This window comes from Squalius cephalus, assembly GCF_949319135.1.
Source record: "Squalius cephalus genome assembly, chromosome: 6".
Classification (NCBI taxonomy): domain Eukaryota; kingdom Metazoa; phylum Chordata; class Actinopteri; order Cypriniformes; family Leuciscidae; genus Squalius; species Squalius cephalus.
In genome coordinates this window covers 43,455,710-43,467,497 of record NC_137127.1, presented here as the reverse complement: position 1 = coordinate 43,467,497, position 11,788 = coordinate 43,455,710, and the positions used below count along the sequence as shown (strand labels likewise).

At 37.4% G+C, this 11,788-nt stretch overlaps 1 protein-coding gene across 11 annotated transcripts in view; it reads right to left on the bottom strand.

Annotated features, from left to right (window-relative positions):
• large2 (LARGE xylosyl- and glucuronyltransferase 2) overlaps nucleotides 1-11,788 on the bottom strand; it is a 112,154-nt gene that overhangs the window by 53,783 nt on the left and 46,583 nt on the right. For 2 of the 11 annotated variants that reach the window (XM_079874390.1, XM_079874387.1), the window contains exons 1-2: nucleotides 9,143-9,454; nucleotides 8,730-8,833 (exon numbers count right to left, since the gene is read on the bottom strand). The exons of 5 other annotated variants lie outside the window; for them this stretch is intronic. The gene's annotated coding sequence lies outside the window, so the exon portion shown is untranslated. Of the gene's footprint in view, nucleotides 1-8,729; nucleotides 9,455-11,788 lie in introns of those variants that run through there. 4 more of the 11 variants (XM_079874381.1, XM_079874386.1, XM_079874391.1 and 1 more) reach the window with 3 other exon arrangements.

Below are 11,788 nucleotides of genomic sequence, written 5' to 3'. Positions count from 1 at the left end.
TTAAAAAACAGTAGGCAGTATATAGCATACAAGCTAGTATTTGTTCTACCTGAGTTGTTCACATTCTAAATTATGCACTTCTATGGCAACACTATCGACGGAAAAAAGAATCTGCAGTGGTCCACATGGTGCAAGTCGGAGCTCTCTGTAATTGTAATTTACGAGTTCTACTTGTAATGAACGAGTTCTACAAGGTTTTTACAAGTTGAAATCTCGTAATTACGGTAATTTTAACATGGTGTGAACGCAACTCTAGTATTCCATTTCCAAAAATAGCCACACTCTTTTCCATTGCACTGGAGACAAACATGGAGGTTCTGTTTCATAAAGTAGATCCAATATCCTTATATTTTTACACAATGTGTGAATGCAGTTCATAAATACAGCAGTGTCCTCTGCCTTGGCTTTTACTAACAGCAAGTCTTTGAACGCACATCACACCTCTCAGGGGAAAAGACAACAAGACGAATTATCAGGTAATGTTCCATTAACAGGCAAGTGCTGCTAATGCATCCATAAACACAATTACAATGAAAAACAAGCACAGCGTGAGCAGGGCAACTGATATTTTTATATTTATTTGCTGATATTATATTTGCATGACCATTAAACTGACTGAGTGAACATGTGATGCTGGTCGACAGCAAATCTCAGATCCTCACGTTTGTGTCACCCTGGATCTCTCTCGCTTATGCAGCAAAGCAGCTGTCCTTACAGAATATTTAACAATATCTTCCCTTTTCCCCCTCGTTTTCTTTCCTCCACCCCCTCAGCTCGTCAAACGAGTCCTTAGTCAGCAGTAAATCCCACACTTCCAAGGATTTGGCTCAGCGTGATCCGTCACGCAGTCTCCAGGAAGGAGAAGTAGAGGAGGAAGAGAGCCTGAGTTCAGCTGGCAAGCAAAAGACCATGGGGGATTGTGGGTAAAAGACCAGCCATTCCAAACAGTCCATCAGACAGAGTACTAAGTATATATATATATTCAGTGCACTCACGTTAAGCAGAATGTACTATACAGAAATCTCAACTGCTTGCTTATATCATCACAGAATTCAAACTAGGCCTATATTATCACCCATCTCTAATCTGCTTAATTTGACTATAATGCATGAAGATATTAAGATATTATAAACATTAGCATCATGAATTTCTGTAAAGCTGCTTTGAAACAATGTGTATTGTGAAAAATTTGACTTGACTTCACCTGACGGTAAGGACAGTCTGTGAGGGTTCGTGAATAACGACATACTTCTATAATGACGATAAAAAGAAAAGCAATAGCACACAAATATCAGATCACACAATAGGCCCTCCGCTTGCTTTTTCCCAAGACTCTCGGGAGCTCGCTCTGTGCAGAGAGATTTGGGCATTGAGGTTTTTAGATAACCTCCCCAGTGTCCTTTGAGAACTCACTGCAGGGGCCGGGCCCCGATCCTCGTCCCCCAGGACAGCCATATTCTCTATTCTCATTCATCTGACTTCACATGTGGAGAAAACCAATGAATGTGGCTTAATATAGCTGCAATTTGGTGCATTGTGGGGGATGAGACATTTTGATTGTGGACCTGTGATTGTACCCAAATGGAAAAAGAGCCCGAGGGGCTTCATCACACACTTGTCTTGCTAAACATTTAATGAAGTAGATGTGCTTCAGAAACTAGCTAATATGAATAGGCTGCAGATTGTTGTGCTAAAGCGCTCTCTTATGAAAAAATAAATTAATTGTATTAAATGTGCACTTGTAATGTACTTCAATTTTTTTTTAAATATATTTCTAAAAAACGAATTGCAGATAATATAATATTATTGAAATAAAAGGCTACTTAAGTGTACTTAAAGAGAGTACACTTTCATTGTTGCTTTTTTAAAACTGAAAAACACTTTTAAAAAGTGCACTTTGTAATAATGTCAAATTTAAAGTTTTACTTTATAGTACATTTTAAATCATTATTTTTTAATAATCTTTTGACATGCTTCAAAGAAGTACACTTATTTTGATGTGTTGAACATACTAAAGTTGCACATGTAAAGTACTTGATTACAATTGTAACTGTTATTCCGTACATTTACATATTTTATTAATTTTGCAAACACTATTTCAAAAACAATCGTACAAATTATAAAATTGCATAATAGTCCTTCTGGGGTAAAAAAAAAAAAAAAAAATAATAATAATTGCATTTAATATAAATTTCATTTTCATTTAATTGTAAATAACAAGCAATTAAGTGTCTGAAAACATTACATTCAGTTCACACTGACCATGAAATAAAGGATTTTAATGCAGGTTTGCGGAGATTCTTTGCCTCCATGTCATGCGTTAAAATAGTTGAATGCACAGCTAGCCATGGATTATCTATTATATAAATGCTCTTTTTAAAAGTATGCCAAAGTGTACTTCTTTTTCACAAGCGTTATGTAAGAAAATTACACACAAAACCAGAGCTAGCCTGCTGTAATGCAAACGCCATAAACCGTTCACACCTACGGCAGCTGATCAGGCACATTCCCCACCTCCTACTTGAAATCCAACAACACAAGATTGTGAGATTGTAAAGGGCCTTTATATGTGTAAAAGAGCCAGATGGGGGTTACGAATGTGAATGATTTAGCTGAAGGATCATCACAACTGGTCCTAACCACACATATGTATATGCTGGTGGTTCCTCAAAAATTACTCTAGGCCCTTGGAGACACCAGATTTTAATTAAAAAAGAATCAATGGCTTTTGGCATTGGCCTTATCATTCTCGTTCTCAGTACCTTCTCTGACCCTGGGTCAAGGAGAAAAGGGATGAGTGATGTGATGATGGAGTTACTGAGGGCTTTTGTTCAACATAATGTTTGTCTCCTCACCCTGAGCAAATGTTCGAACAAATGTCTTCAGTGAAGAGTTGTAGACAATGTTAGATGAAAGCGAGTCAGACATGTTGTTCTGACAGGGTTTCTGTTGAGGCTTGACGTTGCGTTCTTGTACAGGGAGGAATCAAAGGTAGTTTGTGGTTAAATATTTAATGTTTAGGCGAATATTCTGAACATCGTTTCCACTCTTTTTCCCAGATCGATCATAGTCTCAACACGTGCAGTGGTGCGACTTACAAAAACTCAAATATCTAATGAAATAATTAATGCAGTGTCAATGCAAGAACGTATCTTCAAACTATATGAACATCCTTGAGAACATGCTTAGTTGTATAGAATGTGCACTTGGACTTCTTAAAAGTGTATTTTAAAAAAAATACTGTACTTGCAGATAATATAAAATCAATTAAATAAAAGGCTACTTAAAGCTAGGGTAGGTAATCCTGTTCAGAAAAAAAAACATTCCAAATTTGTTTAAACTGTCTTTATATACCAATACATAATTAAAATGTAAGTACTCTGAAAAAGAAAGTATAAAAATCGAGTGTCTGTAGACCTCTCACGACTGTTGTAAACACAGGTCATTATTTCCATTCACTCCACCCCCTCCCTTCTGGGCTCCTTCCAAAGCCACGCCCCCAAAACACATGAACGCGCGACGCCAAACGCTCAGGCTCAGCTGAAGACGCATTTATTTACCTGAGACGAGCGGAGAGGAAGGAGCGCAGTGCATGCAGTGACATCATGTCAGAATCACATGTAATAAAATACCTAACTTTATCACTATGAATATAAACAAATATGATGGCTTTTATACTCACTATCAAGCTAGCATATCGATACTGGTAAAGTTTAAAATATATTTTGTTTGATTCGGTAACGAGCTATATTTAGGCTATAGGTAACGAGCTATATTTATAAGGCAAAGCTAGGTTGCATTGATACACGTTTTTCCATTACCATCAGTTAAACTGTGATGAAGGTGAATTTCGTGTAAGAGTCATAACATATACGGTGTTTTGCATGTAAGAGTTTCCATGATGAAAACATTGTTGACTCTGATGAGGACTAACGTTACACTCCGGTGACAAGTACCGCATCGTCGGTTCGAGGACAGGTCCACTCCGGGGTCGGGACGAAGCAGAGGAGGTCGTTCAAGAGTGCGGGCAGGGTCCGAGGAAGTAGTTTAGCAAAGTAGCAAAGCTGGCATTGGTACTTTTTGCTGCATTTTCTCAGCCATTGTGCCGCAAACTCCTGCTTACTCGGTGTAGTGAGCTGAATATTTCCGGGAACGGTGACATGTGATGATGAGTGCACGCAGGGCTGTGCACGCAGTGGTGCTCGGGCACGAGACATGAAGGCATCTGATTGGTTATTTACATTCGCACCGAATGGCAGTGATTGGTCAGAGTTTTTACTGTCCTACAGCTGCTACAGAGGTCAGATTTTTTCCATTCCTTTTTCTGAACACATAATGTATTGACTACTATCAGAATGGAAGGACCATTTCACCCAGTATAAAAAAAAAATGTTTCTGAACAGGATTACCTACCCTACCTTTAAGTGTACTTGAAAAAACACAGTGTTGTGTCTTTTGAGTGTTTGAGTGTTTCGGAAAAAAATATATTTAAGTAAATTCTTTTAAAGTGTTAGTTCCATAATAAGTAATCTTTTTTAAAGTATTCTAAAGTGTACTAAAGTACACACACAATCTTTCTTTTAGCACTAAACGGCAAAAAATAATAATAATAATAATAAAACCTTAGCCATTAGGCCTATACATTTTTTTGTTTGCATAAATTTTGGTCGCACTACGTCTTTGGTAGAACATAACACACAGTGAGAGCAACATATCGCGCTCCTGCAAGTATGCTGGTTAAAATCTGTAATATTTCATTATGCCTAACCCCATTCCTCCCCTATAATTTCCTGTCAGCCATCACTTTCCCATTGAATGAAAGCCAAAAGTGAGGCCCGTAAAGCTGAGAATTTGTCTCAAGACCATTCATTTTCTTGCTACTTCTATATGTGTACGCAGAAAATCAATTAAAAACAGTTTTTTCTGGAGTGCGCCAATAGCGGCCGTGTGTCGTGGGTGCTGACCCGCCAGTCATTAATGCTCTCAGTGCATTTCTGTGGGTGCATTGAAGCAGGATGTGGGCGGTAAAGCCAATCCTCATTTCAGGGTCACTTCAGTTCTTCTCTCAGCGCTGTCTTGTATAACACTATTCACGATATTCACCTTTAGTCTTTATTTTTATGTTTCAGCTGACGTGAGAGTGGGATTATACGTTACTGCACCAAAAACTCGGCCATCAAACCATCAAAAGCTCCCTTGCTGTAACTGACCTCGATGCTAAAAACAGCATTGTGGAGTCTTGCATTGCATAACTCATCTCACAACAAAGAGAGGCCTCTAGTGTTAGCGATGAGACCTGTGGCAAGGTTTTCCATTAAGACTGAGAGGTCACAGATATCTGCGTGCACCTGTGAGACTGAGCTTATGATGTGCTAATCACTGTGTGTGACCATAGGCTGAAAAACCAGCATGCAAACAACCCCAGTTCTGTCAAACCAACTTTACACGAGTCATGAGTCACTTCTAGAGCATAAGATGTGGGGTGTATGGTCACAAAGATATGTTTCATTCATATTAGATAGATAGATAGATAGATAGATAGATAGATAGATAGATAGATAGATAGATAGACAGATAGACAGATAGACAGATAGATAGATAGATAGATAGATAGATAGATAGATAGATAGATAGATAGACAGATAGACAGATAGATAGATAGATAGATAGATAGATAGATAGATAGATAAATCAATTTTATCCTTTTTTTAAAGTAGCAACAATTCAATGTGTCAAGAAAAAAAAATGTCAAGATATCTATAAAATTCTTCATCATCTTGACAAATAGTTTATTTCTTGACACCTTGAATTGTCTATCTATCTATCTATCTATCTATCTATCTATCTATCTATCTATCTATCTATCTATCTATCTATCTATCTATCTATCTATCTATCTATCTATCTATCTATCTATCTAGTGATCATGCGAAAAACGAGACTAAAAAAATAATAATAATATTTTTCTGCTTCCATAAAATATTCCAAATACAATTTCTTATATTTTTCCTTTTAATTTTGTTAAAACATTCCTTTTCTCCATCTCTGGTCACTCCTACCCCTTAATCTTGAATTTTCAGTAACATCTACCATTCAGTTAGCCCACATTAATGTGAAGCACACTGAATTTATGACATTTACTGAGAGTGACACAGAGAGAAAGATGAAGGAATAACAGATGAGTAACCAGAGAAGGATGAAAAGGAGCTGTTTGAATGCTAAAATGTGATTTGAATCAGAAACAAGCTGTTTCGGCATCACTCTGGGGGTCACTATCCTTGCAATTCTGTCAGCAAACTGCCCTTTTGGTGCAATCAGGGAGCCTGTTTCATTTCTTCAAACGACGCTGTTGATACTACACAGGACAAGGTGATAAAGGATCACTGTCTTTCTCTCAAGGAAGGCCATCTGTCAGACCTTGTGCGTGTGTGTGTGTGGTTCAGAAGGATAGAGTGGGCATCTAATCATCCTAAGCCAAGCTTTAGACATGTGTGTGTACACAGTTGGTGACCACCATCACGATCACAAACAGGGCCTGTTCACAACAACGAGACATGAGAATGAGGGACGAGACTGAGCTCTGTACTGTCAGTAAACTGCTTGCCGTCGTTCCAGCAGGCTATAAAATGAGTGTAAATGTCCTGCAAAACCAACAGAAATGTGTCAGCACTATTACAGCAAGAGTAAAGCTTTGGTTCGGCTCAGAGGAAGCCTTTAACACTACATTCTCCTGCTCGTATATCATGAAGTTACCTCCGAGAATGAGTTAAGTAGGAATGGCACTTAAGACATGGATATGAACAGTGACACGAAGCATTAACTTTATGAGATGTGAAACGAGGACGAGGCAATGCGATATTATGATTTAATTATCATATAACAAGATTAATATTTGCCATTGCTGTAACATTTGTCTTAGTATACAAGACTTTTAATGCCAAGGACCCCTAAATATGAGGATCTCTTTGCAAAGGACACCCGTACTAAAATATGATGGCAGCTGTATATTTTCACGTAGCCTGTAAAGACCCATTTATGATATTATAAAGACTTTAGTTTATAACTTTAAATCTTGTCACTGACATAAAGCCAAAGCCAATAATCTGTAAAATATTTAGTTTACCTTGACTTTTCTACACACTATTAAATATGTATTTTAAGTGAATAAGGTTCAATTTGAATGCCCAATATATATTATAAACTATTTTTCTTTGCTCCGATATTTTTCAAATTTGTTTTACATGTATTTTCCTCTTTTGATTTGTTTATTATTTACATTTTACTATTTACTGCATTTTTAAGCCAACATGAATTGCTTTTCCTGAAAGACAAATGGAGCTAGACCAAATTTGAATTTGCAATTGGTTAACATTATCCAATTCACGTGGGTCAAATGATTTCATCGGAAAAGCTAAATCATTTCTTTTTGAGGAAAAATTACAAAGACTAACCATGTTTTCATTGGAATAATGTGCACAGATGAAACGTTCACAATAAGAGTGGTTTTATGTGTATTAAGGAAGTAAATAGGGACTATTTTGATGTTTACATTCACTGTAATTGCAGCAATTTTATGAAGCACCAAAAATACAAATCTCATTGTACCTTCACAATCATGATGGAGCTCGAAGTTGAAAAATAAAGACGTGCATAAGCTGGGAAAGGTTGAACTGATTGACTTTATGTCCCACAAGCTTATTGTCACTAACAAAACGAAGAGATACACACCTGTTTCACACACGCAATTTCTCACAATCTCACCCTTGAGTGCATACACACAAACATGAACCCCTCCCTGAGTGTATAAACACTCGCACACACTGATTGAAGATCGCTCAGCTTGTGTGAAGGGAAACAGGGACAGCGCTCTGTGGAGAGCTGAGAGTGTGAGATTGCTAAACGCTGATATACAGATGTGTGAGTGGAGAGAGAGAGAGATACTGGAGTGTGTTTAGAGAATAACAGCTGCTTGGGAGGATCACAGGGAGTCCTACATTTTGTGCTTCAGTGGAGAGAAATGTGGTTTAATTAGCAGTAACCTTTTCGGTATCAAGAGACTAGGCCATCACATGGCAGTACACACACACACACACACACACACACACACACCTCACCTCACACACACAGCCAGTAGTTAAAAAGCGGCCATCCTCGGCCACAAGGGCAGAAAGTTTTAATATGACAACCAGCGGCTACTGGCGTCAAGGTGAGTCAATGTTTATGTGCAAATAAAGCATGCCGTGTTTATAAATCTGTAACAGTGCGTTCACTACTGAAGGGATTCACATGTTAGGGGTCAAAAAAATAATAAGATTAGTTTTTTATTTTATTTTTTTGTATTGCAAATTATATTGTCTAAACAACTTGAATGAGTGGTTTAAATGGAAATGATAAGAATGTTTTAATATTTGGTTTGTCTCTTTTATGTTAATGGCACATACATTTATGTTAAGGATCATGTTCTCGGGAATAATTTGAGATTATCTAAAGAGCATCTTGAGCTTCACTGAAACCAAGAACATCTGACTGCCTGTACAAATGAATTATATACAGACTATATACATAAATATATAATTTTATATAACCTTCAAATATATATATATATAAATTTTTTTCAGTATTGAGGGTTAAATGTTTTTTTTTTATATATATATATATATGGCATTATAATATATTTAATAAACAAAACATCATACACAAAAGTGAAACAGATGAAAAAAAGTTCTCACCCTTTTTCACCTTGTCTTGTGCGGCAGCTTCAGCGTGAAATGAAGTATACAGCAATCCCAATATCCATCACAATATCCATCCCAAAAATTCCAGCTGCAGAGTTCTGGATAGATCCACACAAGTGAGTGAATTTGAGAGACAGGTGTGCCCTCAGTGTACGAACTGATGATTTCAGTGCATGATCACAAAGACAGAGAGAAAGAGAGAAAGGAAGAGAAGGACCTCTCGAATGAAGTCTGAGAGAATCAGTGCGTGACACAAATATCCCTCACTCTTTTAGAAACAGGGTGAAAAAAGACACTCCGGAATTTCAGAGGAAGAGTCCCAGGAAGGTTGAAATAATATGTAGTCCATGCCTCAAGGGATAAGAGAGACTCCTAAAAAAGACAGACAAGGGACAGTGAGTCCTTACCCTGAGGCACTCCTAGAAGAAGAAACCGGTGCTGAGCATCCCTAAATCAGCTTTCTGTCCCTTGCACGAACGCATTCATGGTCCTCTTCCATCTTCCTCACGTCTCGGGGCTTGTGAACAGTGTTAATCTCTCGCCGTTGTGCTCTGATCTGCAGCTGAAAGGTACAGAATAAGCGAGGCACCTCCCCCACCTCTGCTAATCCGGCCCACTCTGTGACAGCCCCTTTTTGCTGCAACCAATCAGAGCGAAGGCTCCGCCTCCAGGTCTGCCTCCATCCTCTTCCCCCTCTCTCATGCACTCACATTGACACACTGGATACTCTATTACACTGGACAGACTGATGCAATAAAACTCCAAAGTCTGGATCTGAAAATGTACAGATGGGGGTTCAGCAAATACTCCACTAAATGTTCAATTATAATTTGTGTTGATGTGAGTCATTTGTTTTCAATAAGAGTTTATTTCTGAAAACATGAGAGACGCTGACTGTTGGCTATATGCAACAAAATGCAACAAAATTGGAAGGAAAAAATACAAATGATTTCAAGTGTCTCGATAGATTCTCTAAAGCCCTATACGGGATTAACAATACAAGGGTGGATGGAGTAATGTAATTTTAGGACGTCGCACGGGATAAGATATCTCACTAGCAGAAGTGAGGGGGATGTGCAAACACATATAATCTATATTGTATCTATATATATAAAAATGTTATGTCCGGTCAAACGATGTATTAATTAACTTCAGATTGCATTATGTTGGTAAAAGGCACTTACCTAACGCTAAAAGATGTTTTGTGCCTCTAACAAGTGCTTTCGATCTTCTTTCTGATCTGAATGGTGTGAGTTTTGCCACAGACTTCTCCCAGCGTCTAGAACGCAACTGAATGCTTTTTCAAGCGTCTCCATACTTGAAAAACCGCAGAAAACTACTTTTAAACAGGAAATGATTAAATATTTACGTACAGCGGGTCTATTCGCACGGGATTAGTATTACCTGAGGTCATTTTTACAGACCTTTTTACTGAAGGTAAAAGTTGCCGTAATCTTTACTGACATTGTCCGTAATGATTACTGAGATGACACAATCGGACGGGACTAAAATCACAGAGAAGCTCTGGTAATTATAACTTTACCCAAACTCTCCATGTTAAACCAGTCCGGTCCGAATAGGGCTTAAGACAGCAATTAGGTAGTAGATATTTGCTTTGCGACACATCTTTTTTTGTGTGAAAAAGACACGTGTCTCCTCTTGAGCATCAGAGACCTTAACAAACTGCTTAGATTTGCCATGATACCAAAGTATTCAATTAAAAGTCACAGATCTCAATCTGAACATTTATCAAATAATCTGAACTGCTATCAGTGTTCATTTTATAGCTCTATACTCTTACTGTATGTCTACAATTGACTCATTTTAATTTTCACAATGATATAAAAGTTGATATAAAATCAATGAAAATAAAAATAAAATAATAATAACTAAGAACTTCATTAGGTCTTCTGAGCTATTAATGAGCAACCTCTGAGCCTCAAAATTAGCCTCTGGGTAGTTTAACTTCATGAAAATGAGCTGAATTACAATGACAAAGTGGAGCTCACATTATCTTGCTCATGGTTGGATACTGCGAAGTATACAGTTAGGAACTCTCCTTTTCTGCAACTCTTCAAGATAGGGTAGTAAACATTAGAGTGTCACAACGATTTATTGGTGAAGATATAAATTAATTACTTGATACAGTACAGTTGTTTTATTGTCATTTCCAATTCAGCTGTAATTTCTCAAATTCTGCAAAAAAGCATGAAAATATTATTTAATTGTGTGTATTTAGAATGCATAAAATGCAAATGATTTTGTCCTTTTATTACAAAAATATAAATAAAATAAAAATAATTTGGTCAATAACATTTTAACCAAAGAATGCTGTAAAACAGAGTATATCATTTGAGATGTGTTGGAAAAGACACCTTCAGGAAGAAAAAAAAAAACTTAACTTAATTATATAAACTAGTGAGAGTGTGAAAAGTGTGTTTAAAGAGAGTTTCACAATGCCCATAGACAGTTGGAAAAAAAAACCCTCCTTATATAAATTACACCAACTGTTTTCTTAAAGGGCATTTACACTGACACTGACATGCAGTCAAAGCAACCAAAACTCATTTAGTTTCAGTGAGAGTCTGAGATGCCAGTTGGCGATGCAACTAAAAGTTGAGCAAAGTTCAGTTTTATGTAAACACAAAGTGGCACAATACGGCATATACAAATGGGAATGCAGACAGCGTAACAGCTGTACTGACCACATGGAAACTGAACTCAAGGAAGAACTCCTACTGCAACTAACAGTAAGCTACTTGGCGACCTCCAGCTGTCAGTGTGAATGCATGCAAGTTCACACTTTTTCGATGAATCTCACTTAGTACAGGTGTTAGTAGACATACAAATTTTCACAATGGGCATTCACACTGACAGCGATTTGCCGTGACAAAGAAACCAAAAGTCAGTCAAGTTCAACGAGAGTTAGGAATTTAAGATGACGTGACTGACGGCAACAGTTGGCGATTCAACAAAGTTGAACGAAGTTCAACTGTATGTAAATGCTCAGCAACGTGTTGCGATGACTACCAATGCAGAAAAGTGGAGCAAAA